The following is a 22,432-nucleotide window of genomic DNA, read 5'->3' as shown; positions in this document are numbered from 1 at the left end:
AAATTATTGCGAGCTCTAAGGATAAATTATTTAATTTTCCGGGAATATTCCATGAAAGCAGTTCAGCATTGGGAAATCATTGGACTGATAGCTCTGTGAGGGAGGAACATCCGGAAAATTTTGGGATTTTTGATGTTGAAAACGTGATTTTTTTAGGACTCAAAAACGGTAATTTTGTACGAGCATATATTTATTAAGGCCATCTTACTTTTTTTGGCACCTCTTTTAAAGACTCAAAGGGTTGTAATCCCGGAATACCTCCCCCCCCCCCCCCCCCCCCGTGGCTACGCTACTGCCCGCATAGCTCGCGCGCGTAGATCCGCCTGGCTGGAAAAGTAGAAAAAAGTCAGAAATAGAAAGAGAGGCAGTCTCTCGCCGTGGCATAAATCGTAACACAGTTTCAGATAGCGAAAAGCACTTCAATATTCTTAATTACAAGAACGTGTGAGCTGAATAAACTTTGAGAGACAGAACGGAAGTGTGAGAGCCGACCAGAATAACGATAGTAACATTTAAGATATCTGCACATCGTGATTGATGCCAGACAGCAAGTGCAAATATTCAATCCACCCCCTCAAATCATATATATTTACAACCATCATAATCCTAAAAAATACGTATGATTTTCTTTGCATAAAGGTTTCGCAAAAATGCCAGCAAGCAAATCATCGGTTGTACTAAATTTCATTTATCCATTCATGCCAGGCTGAATTAGATCTTTAACAAAATGGTGTTTTATATCAATATGTTTACTGCGTTTCAAAGGTTTTTTGCTCTCATCCACGCAATGATCAAACAAATTGTCATTCAATATTTCTATCATACCAAATTTCAGCTCCAACTTTTGACATAAATAACTGATAAAACATGATTTTTTCACTAAATTAGTTAAGGATATTCAGTCTCGGTGATGAACGACTCAATATTTTTCTGCATTATAGATTCCCTACTTTAGTTATGGCTAAAAATTCAGCCTCGTTGTGGGACTATTCAATAGTTTTCTACTTTCCAAATTCCCTACTAAAAGTTTAGCAACCAAATTGCATAATGTAATTTTTGTGAGCGTGTATCTACACTCCGAATTAAAATTTGCTCGGAAGAGAGGCGGTGATAAGTCTCCGTAGGTAGGCATCTCACTCTTTTGTTTCACGCAAATTGTTGACGGTACTCTGGAAAAACATGCTCTCGTAGCACGCACGCGTAACTGAGTCGGGCTGGCGGTGGGAAGGAGGGAGATCCCAGCAGCTCCCTAAGGATTTACTCTTGGTTGTTTATGTCGTTATGCTGTCTCCCAAACGCTCGTTCTGTCGTACCCGTAGGGAAAGACGGGTGTGCGCTGAAAATTTATCTGAACTTGTGACGGGAGAAAGGAACCGAGACTGAAGCACGCATGAATTAACAATTTTCCAGGGCCTCTGGCGTCGCGGGGAATTCAAAAAATGCTCAATCATTTTGCTGACTCAATTTCACAAGAACATTCACGTTAAATAAAGGGACACAGTCGATTCTCTTTGGTTTCTAGGTAAAACAAAATTGTAACTTATGAGTAATACATCCAAATAAATAAATTCAAGACCCTTATAGTGTGTTATTAAATGGATGCCATAGATTTCAACGCCATGTACTGATATCTTCAATGAAGACCGTTTAGCAAGTAGAAATCTGTCACAGTTTGGTAAACTTTTAAACTAAAATAATTGTTTATAACCTTTCAAAGGGAGAAACGAAATGAGACTGAAACACTCTTGAATTCGCAATGATCCAGGGCTTTCAGCACCCTTGGGAAATATAAATAATGTTCCATCATGTAACGGCTCAATTTCACAAGTAAACGCATATTAAAGGAAATAAATCAACTCAGTAACAAGATTACAACCGTATAAATTTAGGAAACACCCTAATAGTGTTATATCCCGAATTATTTAGCCAATTAAATTCTCACGCTCTTTTTTATGCGTGTCTATTGTTTTGACCGATCCCATTGCCATTAGCCTGGCTATTCTTCATTCAGACAGTCTCATTAGTCTTATTCGCCTTTTTTGGTTAATGCGTGAGTATCGGGAACTTTCCACTTTGCGCGTACTGCGCTGATTTTGATGACAGTGGGGAATGCATTTTTGACTGTCGGTGCGTGAGCGCTTTTCTGAAAACAATTCAACTATGCGCGCGCTGTGCTGATTTTGCTGATAGCGGGGAATGCATGTTTGCTAATAGGTGCGCGTGCGCTTTTCAGAAAAGAATTGCGCACCAGTGGAAAGTTCTAGAACGCACGGAGAGGGGGCGGTCGGATGCCGCGATGCCTTAAAATCCGCACGCATCATTCACTCGAGGTGATTTCGTCAAGAGTCGGGGTCGTGCCGTGCACAGGCCCTTGAAGGGAAGCTCTACGATTGACCCGGAGTATCCAAGGGAGAAGATCACTCTTGTTCAACAACCAACTGTCTCAAAATATAATCTAACGATTTGATCGTTGGATTATTCTTCCTCATAGAATGATCCTCCAAAATCGTTAGAACATTAATGGCTTTGCCTGGTTTCGCTATTTAGTTGGATATCTAGCTTCGCTTCTATAGCGTTGAGGTGTTTTCCCCTTCCCATCCCTTCCGAACCTATCCTTACCCAGAGGCGTCGACGGGGTCCTATCGTGGCGGCGCCTTTTTCCTTTTCCCTTCCTCTCCTCCCCCTCCCCGGGTGATCGGGCGTATAATTCACTGACTTGGTTCCCGGCCCCAGTGTGTTGTATCCCTGAAGGGCTCCCCTCGAGCTCTCATTTTCTCTTTATCTCCAAATTCACTCCTTGCGGCAAACTCCGTATCTTTCATTTCTCACTGATACTGTCCCTCCGATAGGACCACCTTCGCAGTCCGGAAACCCTCAGCGTCAGTCAAGACCCTAGGTCTGAGTCACTTGCCCAGTTGTCCACGAGAGGGCACGACAATAGTTAGAAATTTTATCTGAACTAATGAGGGGAGAAAGGAATAGTGCATGAAATGTGCAGTAATTGAGAACGATAGATATCATAGCGCTCTCCTGTATACTACTGGAATTTTTACAAGCTAAGTTTACAATTAAAAGATACTTAAATAGAGAAATTGACCTGTATGAGTTACTTTCCACTAGATAAATTTAGGAAACATCGGAAAGGAAGTAAAAATTTACAGTTAAAATAAGAATCATATTTCTTAGTTATGAGCAGCCACGCCAGTGCGAAAAAAAAACTTCATAGGTTTATATTCATTGCATGTTATTCGGTACACACCTTGTAACTCCACAATATGTACTATTATTACTATATACTACTATCTATCAGGTACTCTACCTGTTAAGAGTATGTGAACGTGGAATATTTCGCGAATTACCACGGCTTTCTCCTCTTCCCTCTCCAATGCACACCCAGGCCTTCTGGTTGTCATTCTCTCTATAAATCCTATTATTTTCTTACTTTCCGCGCTTACCTATCCTAGCAGCTTAGTAGGTGAATCTACGCTTTGGGAAGAATTCATGCTGAAAGAAATGTGACTTCGATTTATATTCCTTAAGGATTAGGTACCTATTTTTCTGTTAAAAAATGGAAGCAATTTAATTTTCTGCATAATTTCTTGAGCATATAAAAGGTAAAATTGTTGATTAATCATAAAAATGCACCCTTCAGCTAATATCTTAGACTGGTGTTTTATTAATTCTTTGAACGCTATGACGGTTTTGATTTTCTCCGAGGAGAGATACTTGCGATATAAAAAGCTAAAGAGTACATTCAACGAATGCGTTTTTTTTTCACGAGATAAAATAAAATTGATTCGATTTTCCTTCCCAGAGATCTTAGTTTATTATGACATGGCGCAGGCATTATTTGGTGTTATTTAATTCTCTGTAGGTATCATGATACAAACATTGAAAAATTGCACCGAGTAGTGCTTCAGTCGAGTTCAGTACCAGACCATACAGACTAGGCATAAAAAATAATAGAAAAAATAGCAATAAATTATCCGTAGGAGGTGCATAGCGAAGGATTCAAGTACCGATACCCACAACGGAGTTCGTTTTTTTTAATATCTTGGCACTTTGATACGCACGAATACGTATTCATTTTCATGCGTTCCGTTTTGTTTGCTATAAACTTGAATAATAGGAGAATACATTTCGGGTTGAAAAGTACCATGGATTTCATATAGATTCGTGAAGTAAACTCCGGGAGAGATATATATTAAGTATTTTTTCAAAAACAAATTTAGTCTTGTTCAATTCCTTGCGTGCAGCTGTTTACTATTAGTTCTGAAATAAAATTTTAGATGGCAGTGTTTTCAATAAACGCCTTAAAGTTGTTAAGCTAACTTTTCCTTAAGTACTGCATTCTAATGTATTGCTAATTTTTATATTAATTACTAATTTACTACTAATTTTAATGCTGATATGTTCCTAATTTTTTCTTTAAACCGGACTAAGTAGCCTCGGTGGTCGTTTTGTTATTTATGACATTAATATTCTTCAAGAAGGATCAAATCTTGAACAGCTACCAAAAAATGTGTAAGGGCTTCCTGAAAAATTAACTCCTTAGCATTAGCTTTATTTCTGAGCATAAGGAAAACACTTTCGGTGGATGGACTTCCAGTAGATCCTCTATGGAGCCCGCTGTTGCCCATCACTTGTCGAGCTGCCGTAAAACTCTCCGACGCTTTTCCAATCGCCTCTTTACAGCAGCTTAAGCTGATTGGGTAAGCATCGCTGAATTTTACGGTTGTACGGGCATGAATGGGCAGCAGCGTGATTCGTCCAGAATCCGCTTTAAGTCCATCCACTAACAGCCCTTTTCTCCGAGGGAAGAGTAAATTTGTTTTCCTCTATTCTCGGAAACTCATTTATTCTTTCCCGACGACCAATATTGGTGAAGATCTCTCTCGTTTCACACCGGGTGAATTGGGTTCCTAGATGCCTGAACAAGACGAACGTGTTCCTAGTCGAAACCTTGGACGTAGATATGGAAAATCCATTGTAGGAGCCGAGAGATCTTCACCAACATATATTATTATGGCATGGTAAAAGCTGTGGTGTTTGATAGCTAATTCCTTTTATTTTTCTTTAGTACGACAATAAAATTATTCTATCTATCAGTCTTTTAGTATAAGCTAGTAATATGGTGTTCCCAAATTTTTAGGCTCTTAATGGCATCAAAGGGTCAAGCAGTTTAAGATGGTGAAAATTGCCCCCAGATATTTTGCAAAATAAAAAACATACACGAAAAGAACATGAAAATTATATTTTTCCCCAAAGTTTCAAGCCTTAAAAATAGAAAATAATCCCAAAATATTGGAAACACGATTTTTCGTTTTGAAATAGAAAAATCACCTATATAAAATATATAGAATTAGATATGAAAAACCTGACCCATTGTAAAAACTGAGAGATCTACACCAATGTAATTATTAAAATGGTTTGGTAAAGATAGTGGTGTTTGATAGCTAAGTCCTTTTATTTTTCTTTAGTACGACAAGAAAATTATTCTACCTATATCATATCATAGTAATTTCTTGATCCACGTTTATACACTAGTTTTCCATTAAATAAGATACATCTTTTACAAACTGTACGAGTAGAGACCCAAAAATAACCGGACGAAAATCGCTGCGCACGTAACTCTTGTATTTTGGGCTTCTCCCACTATATGGGTGTTATTTCATCATTTCTTCGTCAGTAGGGAAAACGGCGTGCCTTTAGACGGTTGTAGCGAGTCCCTGTGACCGTTTATATTAGAAGAGTTTCTTGATCTCTTCGATTTTTGAAATTGCTGATATTCAACAACAGCGTGCAGCGTTGAAAATTTGTTCTCCGCTCGGTAAAATTTAGTCGGACACGGTTAATCTTTTGTCTACAGCTTATACCTAAAGAACACGCCGTAAAAAGAAGTGAAGTGCACGAGTGGTATTCGGTATTCAAATGCGGCAAATTGTCGATCGAAGACATTGTTATTTTATTAGTATCACTAACTCGTACGCCCCGGTCCAGAACTAATGAAAATGTTGGGGAAAAAACGTGCCTTTGTGCACGAGGGTAAGAGGCGTACTATTATCGAACTTGCTGAACAATTTGGTCTTTCTTTGAGTTCATTGCAGGGAATTTAAGCTGAGTATTAGCAAATGAGACGAATCGCGGCGAAATTCATCCCCCGTTTGCCGACTCCTGGTCAAAATGCGGCACGTGTTGCTGCTTGCCGCGACACTATGGTATTCCCAAATGTTTAGGCTATTAATGGCATCAAAAGGTCTAGCAGCAAAAAAAATTGTGTCCGGTTATTTTTGGGACCCCCCCTCGTTCATGAATGAGAAACAATTTTGAAAAACAATTTTTCTTTCAACTCATCTTCGTTAAAACGTTTTTTGATTAAGTGACTAGTACAACAACGATTACCTTTCGGAATGAGGGAAGTAATGTTCCTAAAAACCTAATTTAAAATATTAGAGTTTTTTACGAACAAATCAATACTTATGAGTTGATACGGGTTTTCTGAAGGGAAGTTCAACTAAGTCAATTTCCGACTCAGGATATGAATGTAATTTTAAGGAACCGTCACTTCCAGAAGACTGCGACGAAGAAAGTTCTTGAGACTGGGAAGATGAAGATGTTTGACAATTGGGGCATCGTCTTCTCTTCGCCTTATTGACCATGTATAAGTTACACTGGTATAGAATTTAAGGCACAAAATATCATTGACCAAGGCTACGTCATTAGTTTCCTTAGAAATTCTCTCAGCCAACTTAGCTGTGTCAATAGACTTTTTGGGTGCGGTTATTTTCTCGCAGTGAATGCCACACCTTACACATTTTTATCCATATTCTGTCCCCTTGTGGAAATGATTGACCCTACGAAGAGAAATGTTAGCTTTAACGTAATGCTCTACCGATAGGGTTCCAAACCGTTCATATTGGAGAAACCAAGAAATTGAAAGGGTATGTAATTTAAAAATGAATTCATTTGCTAAAATAGCTAAGCTTTATTGCACAATAATATTTCAATATAATCCCAAAAAAATAATATAAAAAATCTCCATTTATTTATGAGATTCATAGAAAAGACCTATTATTTATTATAAAAAACTTTCTATACATACTATTACGATATAGGTTTTATTGTACTATCGCTAACATCACAATCTATAACCCTGTCAGATATTTACAATAGCAGATAATATCCCTTCAAGTACCTCAACTCCGTGTGGCTTAGGGCAACGGCCTGGTTCCTTTGGAATACCATAATTGCACATTTCTCAAACTCAAATGTCACCAACGCTCCTTCCGAATGTGGTGTCTCTGGTACCTTCTCTGTCTCAGTGAATACCAAGTGTGTCAACGGACGAGATCTTTCGACAGCCCCACTTACTTCCACTAAGTTGGACTAACCAATTGCACCCATGTCGACATATATGCGCAGTGGTATAGTCATGGAAACCAGCCTCTCATTAAGGAATTTATCCGAATTCATTTTCTCTCTCGATGCCGCACGCGACACGTCTGTATCGTTTAACATGAACCGATTGAGAAATTAAGCATCAGAGAAAGCTAATTTTTGGCATCAGCAGTGAGGAAGTGTTATCGCCTCGTAGAATGCTGTTGGTCGAATTTTCTGTGATATTCTCCTATTAAATGGGAAAATATCTCAAACGATCGCGATAACCGATTATCAGAGTCAGCACGTTACGCAGACTAATGTTCTTCTCTTAATATATCTCCAATATATCTCTTTGCTTCTTACCGAGGTAGAATTCCCCCTTTCAGCTAGACCGTAAAGTAACATCTCACTGCTGTTTCCTTCCTAAGCATAACCTAGGCTTTGGAGAAAAGAATCGATACGCGCTACTCAAAGTGTTTTATAGTAGTTTGAGGATTTCATCTACATCTACATACTAACTATAAGCCTCTCAATCTTCTATATTATCTCTACTGTATAGATACCTTTTTCTCAACTTATACACAACCAAACTCTACAAGTAGGCACCAAAATGCACCGAATTTATCAGATAACATGCGACGGCATACCTTAATTCCTAAATATTGCTATCGTTCCCTTAAATTGGTTTTTAAATAATAAAAAAACAACAAAAAACGGTAAATATTCCTGACGTTAACGGCGCACAAACTGATACATTTGTTCATTTGCAACAATATCTCGCGTTCTTTAAATAACTTTTATCAAAATGCGGCTGATTCCACATTCAAGTCTCCTGTTGATACGTAAGTATGAGTCATCATGTGCGTTTAACTGAGGACAGTGTAATTACTTCCAATGTTGTGTTTAAAGAGGTCCTCTGACCTCAATGTTTACATGAACATTCAAATTAAATTCGTACATAAGACCCTGCCTTTTTTTCTACATTTTAAAATTAGAAACGCCCCTACCCCTCTGTGGACCTACATTGAAAAGAGCGGGGGAAGCCCGCTGGGAGCGTTCGCATCACGCTCGTAGGTTATAAATTGTTGACAAGAAAGTCTAACATAAGTGAGATAGTCCAAGACCACCAAACTTCAGGTAGTTTTTATTCAAGACCTTTTGTTCGTCGGTTAAACGAATTTCTGTATAATTTCTGTATCCATTCGGTAAAATATCTCTATTTTTTATGGTTTCTTTCAGGTCTTTAAATATATTGAGGGTCAAAGATGATGTTCTCCGTATCTCTCTCAAAGAAATTTTCTTTCAACTGCTCAAGCAATCTAAATCTATAGTAAAAGCGTAATACAAACAGTGTGCACCATTGGTTCATCAGCTAGCAGCTACATTTTCCAGCGATTACATCCAGGTGGTAATATTTTCTCTACTACAACTTAATTTTTTATGGAATGACGTCAAGAAAAACCAAAAATGCATTTTAATGGAAAAATCTACTGCCACAAAAATACGAAAATCGGCGAAAAAAAAACTTTTTGTTGGGGTTTCAGAGAATTCAAGTTTATTGTGATATGAAGATGAAGTCCTCCTCACATAAGTATAAGGTATTATCCGAGTAATACTATATTGGTGGTAGTTGTCAAGCAATTAATGGCATAAATGTTCTCCAAGGAAGAGCACGTCCAGTGAATATGAATAGCTAGAAGCATGAGTGCACGAGTTAACACACAAAGTATTACCTTTGAAATAACCTTCTTCCAGAGATTTAGTTTGGCTGATGAGAAAAGCTTCCATACGTTTTACATAAGGCGTTTCACTGTAGATCGTGGATTTGCGGGGAGTAGCGTGATCCATGCAGTGGCCCGATCCGTTCCGTTAGCCCGCCCACCGAATGCGCTTTTTCCCCCAAATGAGAGTGAGGGGGAAAAAGCGCAAGAGATTTTCCCACCTGGAACTTTATTTCATAATGAGATGACGTCTAGACAAACCCTCAATGAAATTTTATGGAAAATCTACTTCAAAAAATGGGATATAATTCAGAAAAAATATTTGTTTAAGTTTTAACGGAGGATGTCCCACCTAAAAACGTGCCCATCACGCTTTTTCCCTACGGAAATGGAACGATCGTATGTACGCATGGGAAGTGGGTCGAATCAGACGGAAATAAGTATGATGAATGCCACCGTCTGTCGTAGTAAAAATAAGAAAGATGAACAGGATAGAAGAGAGTCGTGAGGTATCGAAGTGTGTGTAAGGAGTTAATTAGTAAAATTAAAGCTTCAGGCGGGGTAGTGCAAGATATCTACTTGAAATTAAATATATTGAAGTTGAGTGAGATGAAGATCCGATCATCAATTATAAAGAGCAGCCTATTTATTACTTTTGCAGTTGTACGCTCAGTGCATTTTCTCCGTACGTACCTTTATAAAAATGCTCAGCATGTATCGCATTATCCAGAAAATGAAGCAAATCCGTAAATCCTATTTTTTTTTGTGGCCGGCATTGGAAGGGTTAGAACTAGAAGAGCATATTTTTAAATTTCCGAGAATTAGTCGCATATACTTCGTTTCATTGGCCTTAATCATAATATTACAATATAAAAATTACAATCGAAAATCTGGTGCGCACGCAAGATTATATTTACTTTCTCTGGGAGGTAAATAAGATATCTATTTACCAGCAAGTTATAATTTTATAATCTTTCATGCGCACAACGCTTCTCATTTTTGATACCTGAAATGTTTTTTTCTAAAACTAACACTGTAACTTTCTCATCAACCAGATTTGAAAATTTCAATAACATGATATAAATTTAAGTCTGTTATTTTCTTTTTAAACAAAACGTGATATTTTATTTTTTTAATTATATCATCTATGCTGTAATTTTTTATAAGACTTTTTAGTTTTGTTGTAGTGGAAAAACGGCCGCACGAGAATAAAAGCCTTCCCGAGAATCTCGACCCGGGCTCCCACGATAAGGAGTCGCCCATGGTAACAACTGGTCTGCGGCGTTCATTTATGTGCCGATATTGGGAAGATACTTCATTGCAGCTGTAATTATTGCAGCGCCACCGTTGGATAACGGTGGCAATGTTTGGAACTAATCTCCGTACTTCATTTTTTACTTCTAAATACAACTAGAGACGCTGTTGAAATCACGTTAAAAGTGTTAGAACATTGCATTGAAATCCATTTCTGAGCTATCCTGAAATTTTTAACGCTCTAGTTAATCGGTTAGTGGTCGAAATTTGAGTTGCAATATTTTTCCCGGAAGGGTAAATACACAAACAAGAAAAGGAGTATAATCAAACCTGGTAAGAAAATTAAAGTAAATTAGATGGAAAAGGCGGGAAAATGTGAGCTAATGAGCAGCTATTTCGGCGGGAAGGTGGATCGTTGAACAACGAATTTTTACATTAGCATCAACAGCGTTAATAATTATGACCGTAATGATATGAAAATTCATATAAAAATTTAGACAGCCTTTTAGCTACAACATTAATGAAGGAAATTTTGTTTTTTCAGTCCATTTCGTCGCTGTTAAGCCGTAAATGAAATGCACTCGTTAGGCAGCCAGAAAACTGCGTTAATATTCCGTTTGTGTTTGCAAATTGGAATTATCATTACCATCAAATTAGTTTGTTTGTTATCCGTCAAAGCAAAAATGAAATGGCTTTACTGTGGTGTGTTTTGTTTCAAATCAAATGAGCCGCCGATGAGATATTTCCGTTAAAATACGAGTGATAGAATTTTGCAGCAGAATTTAGAAGAGCATGTTTTATATTGCTCGTAAATGTTGCAAATACTCGTTAATTAATAAGATTACATGTTTAAAACTAAATGCGAGGTGAGCTTCAATTCCAAAATCTTTAATTATTTTCTTTCTCAGTAAATATTTATTGCAATATTATGACAAAAATCTCAAATATATTATACTGAATATGTATAACTCCATTGTCAAATGTAAAGTGGATGCGGAGCACGTTTTTGGTTTTGAAGATTTAGTATTTTATCTGTGAAAATTAAAAGCAGAACTGTGGGCCAAATAAGTGTGGCTTATTATCAGTGTGGTTTCTTTTTAGTTGTAATTAAAACGTGGATTTTTTTATTATTCCTTTGATTTATTACAATATTTTGTCCCTCACAGGATGGCGTAAAACTAGAAGAACACATTTTGAATAATTCGTGAATTTGTGGCGTATACTTCGTATCTCCGACCGTAGTAATAAAATGGAAAGTGAAATGGATATAAGAAGGCGGGAAAAAGGATAGCGAGTCAATAGTGCGTGGGAGTGGGAAAGAAGGCCGTAAGAGATTTCGTCTTTGCCTTAATTAAAGGAACCGTCCCTTGTTTTTCGACAACGGGAGCGGTTTGGAGGGAAGGTACCTTTTACGGTGAGAGGGACCTTCCCTACGGAAAAGAGGGCATTCTCTCCAACAACCCTTCCACCCCCAGTACAGCCGTGATCATTTGCAAGCCCGCCCCCACCCCTTCCCCCCCCCCTCTGACCATACCGCATTCAAACACGAGTTCCTCACTCCGCAGACCTTGTCCTCTCGCCCTCTCCCTGCGGCTCCTTCAATTAAATATTGTGTCGATCCCTCGGCCCTAAACCTCCCTCTCTCCCGCTGTCCTTTCACCCATCCACGCACAAGGGAATCGGGTTGATGTGGTGGCTAGAGTGTTGGCTTCACATCCCGTGGGTCCGGGTTCAAATCCCAGCACTTGTAGATAATTTTAAAATGTTACCCGACCCCTGCTTGAGCGCGCTAACCTAAAAACATTCATATTACCGAAAACAACTATTCACGATGTAAGTGAAAATGCAATGATTGCTTTATGAGACGAACCTGAATATGAATCAATCGGGACACCGGCTTTCATCTAAGCAATACATGGAGACCTGTAATCAGCTGAATAAAAAACATAAGGGTTGAACGTGAAGAATTTCAACAGACTTACAGCCAATCGATCCGGTTCAGTGTGAAATTGGACTTCAATAAAGTAACACAGCCTTGAGGATGAGAGACAAGTCGTCTCCTGAAACGTCGGCTTGTATAAAAGCATTAACCTGGTTGAGAACCCGAGAAATATTCGTCTAAATATGACTTTTTTACCAAGCGTAGGAAAAAATTTAAGAATCATTCTAGGGGGACCGGGTTGGTGTGTGGCTAGATTGTCGGTTTCACATCCATGGTTACGCATTCAAACCCCGACAGTGGCAGAGAATACTCAGAGGTTACCCGGTCCACACTTGATTTCTTTAACGTGAAAACGTTAATATTATCGAAAAAAATCTAGTCGGTGTACATCTGGTAAGTGAAAATGCTATTACTAATTTGTGAGACGAAACTTAATATAATTAATTTATCAAGCATTGATAAAAATAAGTAAGAATTATTCAGGAGTGGCTGAATTAATTGGTCGTTAAAGTATTTTCATCACATCCCGCGGGCCTGGGTTCAAACCCCGGAAGTGAGAGAGAATTTTCTGAGATAACCCGTCCCCTGCTTCAGTGTGTTAACCTAAAACCATGCATATTGTCGAAATAAATCTATTCACAGTTCATGATATAAGTGAAAATGCAATGCTTGCTTTGTGAGATGAACGTGAGTATATTATTTCCCCAAGCATTGATAAAAGAATCATTCAGGGATGATTTGGTTGGTGAAGTAGCTAGATTGTTGGTTTCACATTCCGTGAGACTGGGTTCAAATACCGTCTGTAGCAGAGAATTTTCAGCGGTTACCCGACCCCTGCTTGTGTATTTTTTGGAGGGATTTTCAAGCACAGCACTCCGTCCGTCGGATGGGACGTTAAGCCGTGGTCCCCTCGGCGCATTTCATTAAAAGTAGGGTAACACCGACGCCGGGTTTCTCTCCACCCTTACTTCCCTAGCCTTCCCTCACGGCGTAAATGACTTCAACTGTCGGTCGCCTCGTCCAAGTGCCTACCAAAGAAATATTATGAAATATTTCTACATGTAAATTGAATATTGTAACGTTACAGATTATTGTGCTAATGCTAAAGTTAACTGATTATTGTGCTGATCCTTTAGTCAATAACATCATATGTATTTTTGAGTTCATACATTTGTCTCGCTGATAGTTATATATACGTATGTATTTTTTGTTCTACTCTGTCATATATTTAGTCGCATTCTGTGACATAGATATATAATGTAAATCTACTTATTCTTGTAATATTTCTGACTCTATTATATTTGTAATCATATATGCTCCTAAGGGACACACTTGTCCCGGAATAATAAATTTTATTTTCTATTCTATTTCTATTCTACCACGCTTCTGCTACCTACATCGTCTGCAAACAACCTTTGAACACCACAACTAACCACGCAAATCCTCCTCTCTTTCCCGCCCCGTTACTTTTTTCAACGCCTCCGCAGCAGCTGGTACAAACAAGGGCATAAAGATGCCTTTAATTAAAGGGAAAACACTTGAAGAAAATTCGAATTTCCAAGCATGGAGGACCAAGCGGTTTTCATGGGAAGGAGACGAATTTTCCTCGGAGGAAATAGGCGAACTTATTTTTTTTTAATCCGTTCGTCTTTGCCGAAACATTTTTTCTCCAGAAAAACTCGAAAAGGTCGTCCTGCTAATTTAGTACTGGATCAGAGGAGCCTATTTATTTATTCTCCTGTTTGTTTTCCGACCAAACTTTCCATGCCCTTATTTATTTTATAGATCAAATCAGTTCCGTATTATTCGCTAGGATCATTAAACTTGATTTTCATAATCTAATTATGAGTATGCATCGAAGTTATAATTAGGGAAGCCGCATTTTTCTACTGTACATTTTCAAGCAGTTATTTTTAATAAGTGCTTTTAATGAATATAGCGGGATAAGGCTTTGTATTTTAACTTTTACTCATGCGTATGAACATATATCTACATCAACATACTGTCCTGTAAGCCACCTCAATAGACGTGAGGCGGGGATTTTTACGACACAGGTCGTTAACAAACTAAAGAAGAATAACTTATTAATGTAACTTTTTATGTATAGAAAAAACGAATTTCTCTACCTATCCGTCCAGCTAAATATTTCTCTAATTCTATTGCTTCTGTAGAACCTTGAAACAAAGTTCTAAGAATATGTTCTCCTTGGCCTTCTGAATCTGTGGGTCAGTTGAAAAAGCGACTATCAACCACAGCAATCAGGTTTCCCATGTAAGTCATCAATAAATTGTGAGGAAGTAGATGAGCTTGTTTGAAAAATGAAGTCTTTAAGAAGAATAGCTTGCAATGGCAAAGTTGGCATCCCACCCCGTGGACTCGGGTTCAAATCCCGGCGGTGGTAGATATTTTTCATTGATTTCCCGGTCCCTGCTAGAATGTTGTGCGGAGTACATTTCAAGCGTAACACTCCGTCCGTCGTATGGGAAGTTAAGCCGTAGGCCCCTCGGCGCCTTTCGTTAATACCAGGCTAATACCGACGCCGGGTTTCTCTCCTCCCTTACATCCCTAGCCTTCCCTAATGGCGCAAATGACATCAACTGTCGGTTACCTCCTCCTAATACCATACCACCACCAGTTATGGAATTTCAACAAATGTCACAAAAATATTCCGAAAAACATTCTATTTGTTATAGAGATGGCATTAAAATATTTTATTATCCCCTATGCATACATATGTATTTTCGAAATTTTAAAATTCTATCATAAATATGGTTGCACCCTTGACGGAAAATAAATTCTTATGTATCCTGCTCAATTAATTTTAGGATAATATTCAGCTTCACAACATCACATTCCATCTCCTAGTTTTTTTAAGTGTTGATAATTACTAAAGAAGAGTTTTTCTTCCATCGTCATTTATTAAAATGTGCATCTCCAGTTGCAAAACACCTTATTGCTTAAATTTATTTAGACATCATCTCATAGCAACGGGTATGTTAGCAACGACTGATCAAGAACAATGTGGTCCAAAAAAACTTGGTTATTTTTCAAAAAAAATATAAACAAAAAACCACCGGTCACCGCTCAAATCAAAGAACTAAAAAAAATTAAACAAAAATTTAACGAATGACACCATACAAAAGGACAATAAAGGCTCTTTTCAACACCATTTACCTATTATAATCCAAAATATTTCTTCTAAGTAACATCAAAAGTGTACATATTTTCAGCTCTATTCATGAAAGATATAAACTTAATGTTCTTTTGGGCTGTTAAGTTTAATGGCGAAATATGTAGCTGCCACAATGATTATGATTGAGTAGAAATTTTTCATATTTAAAAAATGAGAATTCTTGAAATTAAATTTCTCCCAGAAGCAGCTTTGGGTTAGAAAGGGTGGAATAAATATTTTTTGGGATCTCCTCGTTAATGATCATTAGCAAAGAGGGGCATCTCGGTTTATCGCAATAACCGAGTGCTAAGAAAATCTTGTAGACTCGGAAGAAAGTGGTTACCAGAGCAGAAGGCTTTAAGTGGTTCAGTAAGTTTGAAGAAGAGAAGATCGGAGAGCAAGTGAGAATGAGCTGCTAGGGTGTCATCTCCTTGCAGCACCAGATGGAAATGGGGAAGACGTAGCCACGGCCGAAGACGCACGGTGCCGTAGTCATCCTTACGATGGCCACCTGAGGGTGAAAATTCGGGAAAATATCTCCTCGCAGTCTTTTAATTGGACTTTTAAAAAACGTTGTCATGGAAGAATTAGCGGAATCCAAGCCATTTTCTGAAATAATCTCCAAGTTTAGACAAAAGAAAGATGCGTGAATGTAAACTGCACTTTCGTTTTTTCATTCAATTTTTAAGTCGTCAAAAAATTTACGAAAGCATTCCTCCAAAAATTAATTAAACTTCTTCAGCCCTTAAAGTGCCGGGAAGCGATATCGCGCTCCTCTTGTCCATTACGAAAAGTGTTAGTAGAGCGCTAGCGCTCCTTCTGCAAGTCATTTTATTCTCACATTTTGTGTAAAGCATTGCTAAATTCACATGTTGTACGAAAAACATCGTCAAATACTACATTTAAAAGGCGAAACCACATATATAATACCTTTTTCCTAAAATTTATGAATATTTACCTTCACATGAATTTTAGACTTAATTTTCTGAGGCCACTGCAAAATCAGCAAGAATACCTCGGTAATTTTAGTATTTATAACATCGGTTGGCGCTAAAAGGGTTAAAATTTTCCACTCTAAAATTTTGAAATTAGTCAATTATTTTTCAAACTTCCCTCGCATATAAATGTTATGATTAAAAGCTACGTAGCAGTGGGCACTGTGCGATGCTTCCACTGAAATGATAATTCTCGACTGCCGCAGAGAAGTAAGCATTCCACATTTGACCAGTCCTTAAGGCACCTAACTCCTCCGAAGTTGCCTCCAATCAAAATTCTAGGCCAAGGTTGTCCATTTTTCTATAATTAATTACGCTTACTCTGGATAGTTGGTCAGTTAAAAAAATTCTTCTCTCCACTATCATTCCAACTTTACAGTGATTTATTCACTTCTAAAAGAGGGCTTATTCTATGTTTGCTGCGTAAAACTCATTAAATAAATCGGTTTGAGTAATCGGTCGCTTGTAAATTTTTGAAAGAAAAAGTAGCAATACTTAACAACAGAACAACATGGCCACTAAAAAATATTTTGGTGTTGCTAGGTATTGTTATTTTATATTTCGAACCATTTCAAAAGAACGGTTGATCAAATTAATTTAATAAGGTTTACATAAAAAATCATAGAAAATTCATGGTGGTAGTCAATAAATAAATTCACTGAATCATCGACATAATTCTGAAACAAGGGATAATTATTTTAACTGACTAACCCGCCAAAGATAACATAGTTAAGTTAAGAAAAGTGCTTGATAGTTACTGTGATTTTCTCCATTTTTCTTTCGCCGAAAGAGCGACGGGGAGAGGCGGCTTTCGTTTGTGCGTGGGTGCGGTCGAATCTCAGAAGCGAGCAGAGGCGAATTTTTTGAAAGTCTTGGCGAAAGCTCTAAAAGTTAAAAAGCGTTTGAAGTTTATTAGGTTAATGCAATCTGAGACTGGGTGAAATGAGATGGAATTATCATGGTTTGCATCTCTATTTGTGGTTCCACTGAGTGTAGGCGTGAAGACTTTTCGAAAAAATATTTACTGCAACGATTATTTTTGGAAATGAGGACGGAAAATTCAAGATCTTCCTTCCCATTGAAACAGATAATCTCTTTATGGATTCAATATCTGGAGGTCTCTTAATTAAAACTACGATGCCGTACTCCATATTTTTTATGTAATTTCCCTTGAAATATTTATTAATAACGTAGTGGTGTGAATATAAAACTAAGTATTTTGCTATATCCGGTGGAACCTTTTTATTGTTGCGTAATACACGTAAGCATCGCTATCTATCCACTTTGGAAGGAGCTACGATAATGACACAAAATATCTGGGACTTATTGTAGCTCACATCTATCGTTGGGAATTCACATAAGAAATATTTCTGCAGGACCCTAGGAAAGCAATAATTCATCATCAACTGTGGCATGGGAAGGTCCTCGGACATAAAGTAAAAGAGAAGTCTTAACTTTTCCTGGACTAGTCTCACCTAGAATATGCAGTAAATATAAGGGTGTCTTAAGTAGAAATATTTTATCCAAGATACATAAAATACAGTACAAAGAAAAAGGAAAAATGTTTCAAAAAATTCTGCTAGGGAACTAATAGCATAGCGAAGGTATTCCATATGCTGTGCCAGGAGCCGCTAGAGACGCGAAGGCTACGTGCCAAGCTTGAAAAACTAAGGACAAAAATATTTCAGATCGGTAAAAGATCACAAGAACCACCTCACATTTCTAGGCGGAGACAAATGAACAAAGAAGGAATATTTGCCGGATAGGTCTTTTTTATTCTTTTTACGGCGGAAAAAAGTACTGAAATTAAAATTACAGCATATAACACTGAAGACGGTTACCATAATTTCTCTTACGGGTAAGAGGATGGTGTCATTCCGCTCGCAATTCTACTAATTTCACTTAACTAAGTTACGTTGCATTTTGTTCATAAAAAGTACAGAGAACACGTTTACATTCCCATCATCTGTTCGGGACATTTTGTCAGTTTATTCCTATTCGAAGTGGAAGAGACAGCTCTTTCGGCATTAGCCAGTGCTTCCATAGTGATTTTAAAGAGACGAAGAGATTCTTGACAAAATAGTGTACGTCAAAGCTGAAATTCGAGATAAACTGTGTGGCACTGCCGCAAGAAAATAATTCACCATTGCATTAAATGAATTTAAGACATTTCACCAATCTAAAATTTTAGCAACGAAAGCAACTTATTGGTTGAATTGACTGTATTCCGTAATCGGAGATTCTTGACAAAATAGTCGATGTCAAAGCTCAAATTCGAGATAAACTCTGTGGCACTGCCGAAAGAAAATAATTCACCATTGCATCAAATGAATTTAAGACATTTCACCAATCTAAAATGTTAGTCTTCCGATTTGCTATTTGATCACTGGTGACGATTAGGCTCACTTTATGTACCGTCTTCAATTCTAACAAGTTCTGTATCCCTCTTATGGTACAGCAGTGCATGTTAGTACCCGTTGAATTTCAACGGAAGGTGTGCACTAAAATATGGGTTTACGATTATTAACGCAGTGGTTTTTTCTATTCAGTAGGTTTAGTTAAAAAAGTTTCATTTCTTTAAATATGCTATGAACGCATGTTTACGCCTGGTTGTTACTGATAATTTCCATTGCTGAAATGGAAAAAATGGATAAATTTAAAGCTAAAAATTTTCGCCCAATATCTCCAGTGGTAGTTACTCAAAAAAGCAAAATATAAGGAAAGAAAACGGAACCAAATTCTTTTCTAATGGGAATAAAAACGTTAAAATTATTAGGATGAGACTACCCAGAAAAAAAATCTCTAAGTGCGACTGTAAATGACATAAGGAATACAACCTCTAAATTTCATGGCTGAAACTTCAAGTACTTTGGAGTTGATTAGTGAGAGAATCAGTCCGTCAGCCGGGACGCGTTGCTACATACATGTTATGGATTTGCCTTCTCCACTTCATTGATCCATACCGTTCACGGGACAGGATATGTCAAAGTTGAAAATCATTTATTACACGTGCATTATTTTACACAATTTCATACAGACTCAACCCAGGCCCTCGATAATTACATAATGTGTGGAAAAATGGCGTTCTTTTGAAAAATGTCATTACTATTCTCGAAATATCGCTTAAATACACCCATGTTTAATAAATAATATTCTGCATCGAAATTATTCGTCGCTGACAAATACCACAGTAGAAAATTCCCAAGTCATTTAGGAACAGCAAAAGGCAATGTTAATGTAAATGAGATTTCGATTTATTGCGTAAATCTCAATATTTAAACAACTAAAATCCTCGTTACAACTCATACGCTCTTATGAATTAGTTTTATACCAACCTATCAGTGAAACATTTCTTTACGAATCCGTACCCTTTTAAGATATCCTCATTTCTGTTGTGATCTCAAAAAATTTCTGATGGGATGATAATAATTTTGTCCATAATAAAAAGGGCATCCTTATCCATACCCTTCAGTACAGATCCTTTTTTCTTACTTTCTTAACATCCTCAATTCCCCAGAAGCTAATCAAGGTATCGAAGCATGGCAATAACCTGAGGGGGATATTCCGCAGTGTGAAATATCAGGCTCCTTTATTATTGATCATTGTAATTGATGCTTCATTGATTGATGATTCAAAGTGCTTATATAGCTTTGTGATTTATGAAATAAAATTTATAAAATATTTCTTTGGTGAATAATTTTATACCCCGGAAAACATACCTTTACATGACTTCAATCAAACTTGCTCAATAGCTGTGAAGAATATAAGAAGAAAAATCCATCTTTTTAAATAAATTTAAATTTAAATCTGTTAGGCTTATGAAAAACCATCGCTCCTACACTGCTAATTTAATAATTAGAAATTGTTAGGAGTAAACGAGTCTTACCTCACCCGGATAATGAAGGTGATTGGTAGCTCCCCGCCTTTCACGGAACTTCTCGGAGATTTAGTCCTAAGGAAGAGGTCCAACTTCCGACGTAACGGTCAAAAAGTTTCTTCAAAAGTTCAATTTGATCAAAGAGGATCACCACATCGAAGGTGCTTTTATCTTGATTGAGTCACACCTTTTAGAATTTTAATCAATGGTACCGGTTGAAATATTGAGACAGAACTTTTCACCGAAATTATATCACTCTTTAGAACTCGAATAGCAAATTCGAAGAAACAGAATTAGTTACACTAAAATACATTGTTCTTGACTCTTAGAAGATGAATGTTAGAACTTGAAACCTAATGTCATGTTATTGGTAATCTTTTTTCTTCATTCAGCGGAAAAGAATTATAACACACTTCAAAAGTGCCAACTGGGTAATTTTACGTGAGAAGCTTTTATGCGCCATTAAAACTTTCCATTCGGCTTGATTAGCGATCGTAAACTCAATCGCAAATGCCGAGAGGTGCGGACCGTTTTGAGGGAGAGACTCTGTTTCAAGTTCTCGTTTCACAAATGGGAAGTCCCTTTGAAGCTTTTGCCCAAAAGGAGGAATCCCTTCTTCCAACCGTCCTTTTCTCATGAACGTAAAAGTTCCACTATGATCTCGGCATCACTTTGATAGGTGAACACACCGCAGTCAACAAACACTTATTAGCAGAAGCAAGTTGGCGATTTTTGTTTTCGGCCGCAACTTCCCGCAGAAAGACGAACGTGGGGTTTACACCTATATATTTTTATGCACTATTTTCTGTCGAAACTTGTCTTTTTTGATGCTTCAGAGCGCTTAAATTTGGATCTCGCAAAAGGAAACGTTCGCGGAATCCAGCACTGTAACTCTCTGAACAAGCAGATAGTTTTTCTCTCTCCTCGGTCAAAGATGGAGTTCCAAAGGAAACGCGTGGTGGTCGTTATCACACACAAGTACGTACATACGACTATTCCTTTGCGATCTGGTGCTAGAACTTGCAAAGAAACCACCAGGTATATTTTATCTCACGTGAAAAGGATGAGAAAAGTCTACCACAAAAGTCGTATGGCTGCACAGAGAGACAAATGGAGAGACAGTGTAATGAAGTGGGGTGAAAAACTTATGAGACCGCAGGCGCGGCGCGTACATAGCCTTGTCGCATTCCACTCGTTTTAATCAAGAGCAACGTATCACTAATTGTTGCGCGTGAGAGGGTGTATTTAATTACTCATCTGTCACGCAGTCAAGCCTGCGAGCGGAATCGGGTGCGATGTCCAAACAGTTGGCTTCTCACCCCGCGGGCACGGGTTTAAACCCCGTCGGTGGTAGGGATTTATCATAAGCTTCCCAATCCCTGTTGGAATGTTTTTTCGGAGAGCACTATAAGCACAGAACTACGTCCTTCGGATGGGACGCTAAGCCGTGGTCCGTTAAGAGGAGGCTAATTCCGACGCCGGGTTTCTCTCCGCCCTTCTTTCCTCTATACCCTTCCCTCAGGGTGCAAATTACGGTAGCTGTCGGTCACCTCCTCCTAATACCATGCCATACCAACGTCTCCGTGAACTTTAAGTTTCTTTGTCTTCTTTTCACCCGTCAGGAGAAGATCGCGAACTTAAAACCGGCAAGGCGAAGGCGGAGTTTACCGCGAAAGGAAAAACTTTTTCACTTCGCGTCTCAATAATGGGACGATTGGTGATGTGTCCGAAGGAATTAATTCCACACGAGCTCGCCAAGAGAGGTACAGGTAAGAGGAGAAAGGTGAGCGCCGGCAAGCAGCCGGAGATGCGCGGCGGAAGATGGCTTTTCGTCGGGATCGCTCGCTCGAGGCGCGCGGCCTTCTCAACAGTCCTGCGACGACTCCTCTCGCCGCCGACGACGGATTCAGGGGCTTTCGCGAGTTGGAGGGGAGGTAGAAGAGTGCAGGAGGAGGGGAAGCGAAGCGCTGAAGGGGAAGGCAAAGGGGTAGAGAGTAGTGCTGGGCGCGGAGCGGCGGATTTCCGAGCTTTCAATCGGAGCTGCAGATTACTCATGATTGACGCCGGATTTTCGAAGCGTCCTTCATTCTT

General features: G+C 38.2%; 1 protein-coding gene across 1 annotated transcript in view; it reads right to left on the bottom strand.

The window, feature by feature from the left end:
• The window catches only part of LOC124165819, a 316,986-nt gene extending 294,780 nt beyond the window's left edge, over positions 1-22,206 (bottom strand). Inside the window, exon 1 of the mRNA XM_046543344.1 lies at positions 20,351-22,206. The gene's annotated coding sequence lies outside the window, so the exon portion shown is untranslated. The remainder of the gene's footprint in view (positions 1-20,350) is intronic.
• Positions 22,207-22,432: the final 226 nt, after the last annotated feature.

This window comes from Ischnura elegans, chromosome 9 (assembly GCF_921293095.1).
Source record: "Ischnura elegans chromosome 9, ioIscEleg1.1, whole genome shotgun sequence".
NCBI lineage: Eukaryota > Metazoa > Arthropoda > Insecta > Odonata > Coenagrionidae > Ischnura > Ischnura elegans.
This window is presented reverse-complemented; position numbering and strand designations above follow the sequence as displayed.